Raw genomic sequence first — 7,831 nt, forward strand, 5'->3', positions numbered from 1 at the left:
ATTCCTTTTTTTTTTTTTTTTAAGACGGAGTCTCGCTCTGTCGCCCAAGGTGGAGTGCAGTGGCGCAATCTCGGCTCACTGCAAACTCCGCCTCTTGGGTTCACACCATTCTCCTGCTTCAGCCTCCCGAGTAGCTGGGACTACAGGCACCCACCACCAGGCCCAGCTAATATTTTTGTATTTTTAGTAGGGACAGGGTTTCACCGTGTTAGCCAAGATGGTCTGAATCTCCTGCCCTCGTGATCCGCCCCTCTCAGAATCTCAAAGTGCTGGGATTACAGGCGTGAGCCACTGCGCCCAGCCCATTTATTCCTATTTTTAAAAGTTTTTTTAAACTATAAATATGTGGTGAACCTTATTGAATATTTTATTTATCTATTAAATTAAAATAATTTATGATTTTCTCTTTTTTTCCAGTAATGTACCAAATATCTTGATTGATTTTCTCATGTTAAACCTTGAGTTATTGGAATTCCTTCTAATATCCTGGTGGGTTTAGTTACATAACTTTTTTCTTAGAATTTGTATTAGGTTTCTCTGGAGGGACAGGACTAATTGGATAGATGTATATATAAAGAGGAATTTATTAAGGAATGTTGACTCACATGATCACAAGGTGAAGTCCCACAATAGGCCATCTGAAAGCTGAGAGGGAAGCTAGTCCTAGTCTCAAAACTTCACAAGTAGGAAAGCTGGCAGTAGAGCCATCAGTCTGTGGCCAAAGGTCCCTGAGCCCCTGGCAAACCACTGATGTAGGTCCAAGAGTCTAGAAGTTTAAGAACTTGGAGTCTGATGTTCGAGAACAGGAAGCATGCAGCATGGGAGAAAGATGGAATTCAGAAGACTTAGCCAGTCTAGTCCTTCCACGTTCCTCTGCTTGCTGTTATCCTAACCACGCAGGCAGCTGATTAATTGGTGCCCACACAGATTGAGAGTGGGTCTGTTTCTCCCAGTCCATTGACTCAAATGTTAATCTCCTTTGGGGACACCCTCACAGACACACCCAGGAACAATACTTTGCTTCCTTTAATCCAATCAAATTGACAATATTAAACATCACAGAATTCTTACGTCTAAATTCACAAGTTAAATTGGCCTATATTTTCATCTCTGAATTTGCTTTTATTTTGTTTTGGAATAAAAATTTCGTCTTAAAATAAATTTTGTACTACTTTCACGAACTAAATCAGGTAGAGTTCCTTGTTCTCCCTAACACTTTACAATAATTTCTATAAAATAAGGATGTTGTATTTCTTAAAAGTTTGGTGAAACTCATCTTTTAAACTAAATGGACCTCTATTAGTGGTGCGGAGAGAAAATTTTATTATTATTATTTTAACTTTCATAGACATTATTGGTCTATTCAAGTTTAAAATTTCTTCTTGTGTCAATTATGGTACTGTTTTTTCAGAAATGTATCACATTTTCCCTGGACTTTCCTATTTATTGCCATGCAGTTGTTCATAATATTCTTTTATAATTTTAAAATCTCTATAGTTTACTTCCCTATTTTATTATGCATTTGTTTACACCTTTTTTTCTCTTTGAGGTATTAGTCTTATCTGAAGTTTACCCTATATCCTATTTAAGAACCAGATTTAGTTTTGTTATTAATCTTTTACTGTTGTTACTTATTTCATTAATCACTATTCTTTACTTTTTTTCTTTTTGTGTTCTTCCTTCTTGATTTTTTTCTTTTTTTTTTTTTTTTTTTTTGTGGGATGGCTTTTGTAGGGATGGTTTATTTTATTGCTGTTTTCCTGGCTTCCATGTTGAAGTTTGAGCTAATGGTTTTTAGTTTTTCTCATTTGGTGATGTTACAGTAAGTAGTTCAGACATGAGTAGGGCGGGAGAAGCCCCCTACCCACCAGGAATGTCAGGTGACTATCAGGTATGGTCAGGCTGTTGTTAAACTGTCTCTCTAAAATATTAATTGCTCGCAGCCAGCAACAGGGAAAGGCAGTCTCTCCCAATAGAAAGAAACACCTGAAACCAGTGATCAGCAGCTTCCCAGTAAGATCTCAGGATCTGGGCAAGTGGGCTCAAGCACGCGCATTCAGAGGCCAAATGTCAGAGTTTAATTGGTATCTGACCTCTAGGAATGCTGGACCGGTAAGGGAAAAACGCCTCAAATGAGCATGCGCACAACTTCAGTAAACACTAAACACACTGCGCGTGCGGCGCCTCCCAAGTGTTGGCCGCTGCGCATGCGGACAGCCCACCCCCAGGAAAGAGGAGAGAAGCAAGGCAACCCCGGAAGCATGCCAATGTATAAAACCCCGAGTCAAATGTCAAACGTCAAACCGCGCACTTGCATCTCCCAGGTGACCCACTTGGCCCTTTTCCAAGCATACTTTACTTTCATTCCTGCTCTAAAACTTTTTAATGAAGTTTCACTCTTGCTCTAAATTTTGCCTCAGTCCCTCCCTCTGCCTTATGTCCTCCATTGAGTTCTTTCTTCTCAGGAGGCTAGAATTGAGGTTGCTGCAGACCTGTACGATTCACTGCTACTAACAATGGTAAAAGCACTTGAATGTTTAAATTTTTTTATATGTTTCCCGCAAGTTTTGATATGTAGTAATTTCTTGTCTTTTAGTTCTTCATATTTCGTATTTTCCTTGCGATGTCCTTTTTAACCTAAGATTTATATTGTATTTTGTCTAAGTTACTGGGCATATGGGGCTATTTTAGTTATTCTTTTGTTATCATAACAGGTTTGTTGCCTGATGTACAGCAAGTAAATACACCGAGACACAGGCACACAGAAAGAGGTTTAAAGGTAAGCAGCTGTATGAGAAGGGAGGAAACCCCAAATGTGCCACTCCGCGGAGTCTGAGGCTAGGGATTTTAAAGAGTTTGAAAGAGTAGTGGGCCAAGGTATGGGGACTGTTGATTGGTTGACGAGTGCAAAGTGAAGTTAGGGATGAGAGATGAAGGAACTGCATTCTCATGTTGATTGGGTTCTTCTGTGAGGGTCTTCAAACTGGTTGATGTCAGCCATTCTGCTGGAATTCAGGATCTGAAAAACATCATAAGCAATTCTTAAATGAAAGCTTTATGATTCTAAGGTCAGATCTATATATAGGAACAATGGAGATGCACATGGTCAGTATCTAGTGCTCTGTGTCTTCTGGTTAGTCAACAGCTATAAGGGAGTGAGACAAAGTGCAACCTGATTAATACTTATTATGTGTCTGTCTAGAATCTGTAATTCTTGTTAACCCTGTAAGGATGGTTCCACTTTGTTATTGATTTTTAATTTTGTTGCATTAGTGTAAAAGAATATAGTCTGTATAAACTTTATGACCTCAATCTTGCATAATTTATTTAGGCTTCACACGTTTTCCTGCACAATTTTGTGAATGTTTTGTTCTCAGTAAGAATATGTTTTTCTGTTTATTAGTTGTTTAACTTAGTAATAATGCAACTCAGATCTTTTATTTTCTTTATTTACTTGATCTGTCAGATTCTGAGGGGGATGTGTTGAACTTCCTAATCTCTAGGTTAATTAATTAATTCTTTTCCATAGCTCTAGCACATACATACACACACATATATGTATATATATGCTGTCTTTTATTAGCATATTTTTGTATTACTGACTTATTTTTCTTTCCTGAGTATATAATACTTTATACTGTACGTATATATTATCTTAACCGCTACTCTTTTTTTTAGTTTGTTTTGAGACGAAGTCTCACTCTGTCATGCAAGCTAGAGTCCAGTGGCACAATCTCAGCTCACTGCAACCTCACCCCCCGCCCCACCCCCCGGGTTCAAGCAATTCTCCTGCCTCAGCCTCCCGAGTAGCTGGGACTACAGGCACATGCCACCATGCACAGCTGATTTTTTTTTTTTTTGTATTTTTAGTAGAGATGGGGTTTCACCGTGTTGGCCAGGCTGGTCTTGAACTCCTGACCTCAGCTGATCTGCCCTCCTCAACCTTCCGAAGTGCTGGAATTACAGGCACGAACCACCGCGCCTGGCTAACTCTACTCTTTTGATGTTAAAATAACTAATTCCGTTTTTTTTTTTTCTGGCCAATATTGGCCACTAACGTTTATTAGATTGCTATAATCTAATAAATAAAAATTAGAAATTTGTGTTATCTTGTGTATAAATCCCTCTTTTCTGTTTCATTTTTTAAATTTTCTATATTCAAATGTACTATTTGATGAGTTTTGATGAATGTGTATACCTGTGTAACTACAATCCCAATTAAGATATAGAACTTTTGTTTCACCCCTTGAAAGTTCTCTCATATCCCTCTGTAGTCAATCCATTTCTCACCCTACCCCACCCTAACTCTAGCAAACTGATCTGTATCACTAAAGATTGGGTTAACCTGTTCTAGAACTTCATATAAATGGGATCATCCATTCCATTCTCTTGCACCTGGCTTCTATCGGCTCAACGTAACATTTTTTGTTATACATCCTATAAGCATGTATAGTACATTCCTTGAATGTAGTCTATAGAGGAAAATTGTTGCATTACATTTTATTACACTACATTACATTAAATGTAATTTTAAAAATACATTTTTAAAATGTATTTTGCCAGAAATCAATAAAAGCCATATACAGTCACGCACCACATAACAACACTTTGGTCCATGGTGGACCACTATATGATGGTGGTCCTGTAAGATTATGATGGAGCATATATAGAAATTTGAATATATGTCACTTGATACTAGCATTGCAGATTGAGTAGAGGAAATGGTTAATATTTAGTAATAGTGCTGGGGCATTTGGTTTTCCATATAAAAATATATATATAAGTAAAAAAATACACATATCATCTAGGTTTATCTAACGCTCTATGATGTTAGCATAATGATGAAGTCACCTAATGACACATTTCTCAGAATGTGTACCTGTCATTAAATTATGCATGATTGATGCTAAATTATGTGAGTGACCAGCTTATTTAGTATTTTCAACCCATACATATTTGGAAGGCAGCACATTATTCAAATAAATGTTTTCTAAATACTACATGATATAGAAAGAGACATGGATTTTAGAATAGACAGGCCTGGGTTGAGATCCTTTCTCAACTGCATGAGCTGGGTGACCAAGGCTAGTTGCTTAACCTCTAGTAGCTATGGGATAATAATACATACTGGCGAGGATATTGTTAGGTTAAATGAAATAATATTCGAACAGAACTTGACACATGGTTGGTGTAAAATGGCATTATGTTGAATTAAAATAATAATTACTTAAAAATTTCTCTAATACTTGTGTTTGTTAAATTAAAATACATTACACTTTATTACTTTAAAGATGCCTGGTCACCAAAACTAGGTTGTAAATATGTTTCTAAATAGTAGATGTTGAGAAACTGATAGTTTGAAATTGGAGCATATTAATTTCCTATGTATAAATGGGCATTTATAAAGTACTGAATACCAATTTATTCTAAAAAGTAATTAGACATTTGAAAACTATTGTTTGTACTGTTAATTTGCTTAGCAAACCTTTCCCCAGGTATTTGTAGTGATAATTCTCAGCTTCGCCTTTGTACAAATGATACTGATGAGAGTGTATCGTTGAGCTTTTAACCACTTTGCTGACTTAAAGTGTCCACGTGGGACTAGTTGTTCATATATTGTAAAAAGTGATGGTATTTCCTTGGCAAAAAAGGTATTAAAATATATGAGAACGTTGTAGATTTCTACCTGTTAGAAATCTAGATTTTTTTTTCTATCCCAACACACTTACTCCTCTTTCCTCAACCAACCAATTCACTGGTTACTTTGGCACTAATAAAATAATGATACTGATAATAATAATGGCTAATCGTTTTTGAGTACCTGCTATGTTCCAGTCGTTATTCAAAGAATATTTTACATACGATATTCCATTTAATTACTGAAAAATGCTACCCAGCAAGCACTACGAGTATCTCTATTTTCTGGAAGAAACAACTGAGGCACGAGAAGATGCAATAATTTACCCAAGGTTGGACAACTTGTATCAGAGCCTAGACTTATGATAACAATAGCTAATACTTATTGAGAACTTACTATATGCCAGGTGCTAAGTGTTTCATTAGTTAACTTTTTAAAAATCGTCTCCACAACCCTATGACGCAGTTACTATCATTTTACAAATGATGAGATTGAGGCAGAAAACAGTTATATAACTTACTGATATTACACAGCTAGCAAGTGAAGAAGTTGGAATGAGGCTGGGTCCAGAACTTGTGCTTTATTACCCCTTAGTATTATCTCTCAACCAGACAAAAATATTTATAAGTACTTAATGTGTGCACAGTATTCTGGGGACCATAGAAGAAACATAACTTTGTTTTCTTTTTTATTTATTTATTTATTTATTTTTTTTTATTTTTATTTTTATTTTTATTATACTTTAGGTTTTAGGGTACATGTGCACAATGTGCAGGTTTGATTTCCTGCACCCATTAACTCGTCATTTGTTTTCTTTATTCGTGAACTTACTGCCTTGTAAGAGAAGTGAAAAGAAGACAAATGAAACCATTATGGGAAGGCATGAGTGCTGAACTCTTATTACAGAAACTAAAAGTAAAGGGTTTAGAGAAGAGAGAAATGGGTATGTACTGGAACTCCAGAGTGGACGTTTAAGTACTCTGAGTGAATAGGAGGAAGGTGGAGAGAGGATACTTTGTAATGTGGAATAACCTATTAATTCTCCATAAACAGCATATGTCTAATTAGTTTCAGGGCTAAAACTCATTTGTCTTGTTATTTTTCCTCATTAGGGGAAAAATCACCTTCTTAGTATCTTTACAGCCTTTTCTAGTAAGATTAAATTAACTCTGTAAAGGTTTTTGAAAATTTTCTAATTCTTTACTCCATCAGAGTGAAAATATTTAATGTCTTATGACATTAACTAGAAAAGCTAATTTCCTTTGCCTTTAATTTTGGCAATACTTTCCTTCATATAAATAATGACAGGAGGAGTAAAAATTTCTTGTGACACTTTAAATGTAAATTTGATTAAAATGACATCTCTTTATGCATACAGAACATTTATATGTTTTGGATCAAAGATACTTTTGGTAGAAAAAAAGAGAATTAACAGATTGGTTTAATGGAGAGTCTATCTGTTTATAAAGGCTTATAAGAAATGGTTTTTCCTTTAATCACACCAGTAGATAGATTCATTTAAAATAGACTAACTCAGCATGTCCAAAAAGGAACTAATAATCTCACTCACCAAAGTTGTTCCTTTTCCCATGCTCCTTATCTCAGATAGTTACATCTCAAATTGTCACCTACTGCCACTCACCTGCCCCTGCTCCCTCATTCTCTTATGCCTATCAACCTCAGGGGCTGAACCTGCCCCTGCTCCCTCACTCCTTTCTTTCTACCCATCAACCTCTGGGGCTGAACCTGCCCCTGTTCCCTCACTCCTTTCTTTATACACATCAACTTTCTTTTTTTTTTTTTTTTATTATACTTTAGGTTTTAGGGTACATGTGCACAATGTGCAGGTTTGTTACATATGTATCCATGTGCCATGTTGATTTCCTGAACCCATTAACTCGTCATTTAGCATTAGGTATATCTCCTAATGCTGTCCCTTCCCCCTCCCCCAACCCCACAACAGTCCCTGGAGTGTGATGTTCCCCTTCCTGTGTGCATGACTTCTCATTGTTCAATTCCCACCTATCAGTGAGAACATGCGGTGTTTGGTTTTTTGTCCTTGCGATAGTTTACTGAGAATGATGTTTTCCAGTTTCATCCATGTCCCTACAAAGGACACGAACTCATCATTTTTTTGGCTGCATACTATTCCATGGTGTATATGTGCCACATTTTCTTAATCCAGTCTATCGT

General features: G+C 36.4%; 2 long non-coding RNA genes across 3 annotated transcripts in view; one reads left to right on the forward strand and one right to left on the reverse strand.

Moving 5' to 3' along the window:
- The first annotated feature begins 2,211 nt into the window (after positions 1–2,211).
- The window catches only part of LOC131382546 (uncharacterized), a 24,482-nt gene continuing 18,862 nt past the window's right edge, over positions 2,212–7,831 (forward strand). For both annotated transcript variants that reach the window (XR_009212104.1, XR_009212105.1), the window contains exons 1-2: positions 2,212–2,324; positions 2,715–2,779. This is a non-coding gene — a long non-coding RNA (uncharacterized LOC131382546). The remainder of the gene's footprint in view (positions 2,325–2,714; positions 2,780–7,831) is intronic.
- Positions 2,761–7,831, reverse strand: part of LOC131382548 (uncharacterized) — a 50,771-nt gene continuing 45,700 nt past the window's right edge. Inside the window, exon 3 of the long non-coding RNA XR_009212108.1 lies at positions 2,761–3,019. This is a non-coding gene — a long non-coding RNA (uncharacterized LOC131382548). The remainder of the gene's footprint in view (positions 3,020–7,831) is intronic.

The sequence above is a fragment of the Hylobates moloch genome, unplaced genomic scaffold (genome assembly GCF_009828535.3).
Source record: "Hylobates moloch isolate HMO894 unplaced genomic scaffold, HMol_V3 SCAFFOLD_2, whole genome shotgun sequence".
NCBI classification, from domain to species: domain Eukaryota; kingdom Metazoa; phylum Chordata; class Mammalia; order Primates; family Hylobatidae; genus Hylobates; species Hylobates moloch.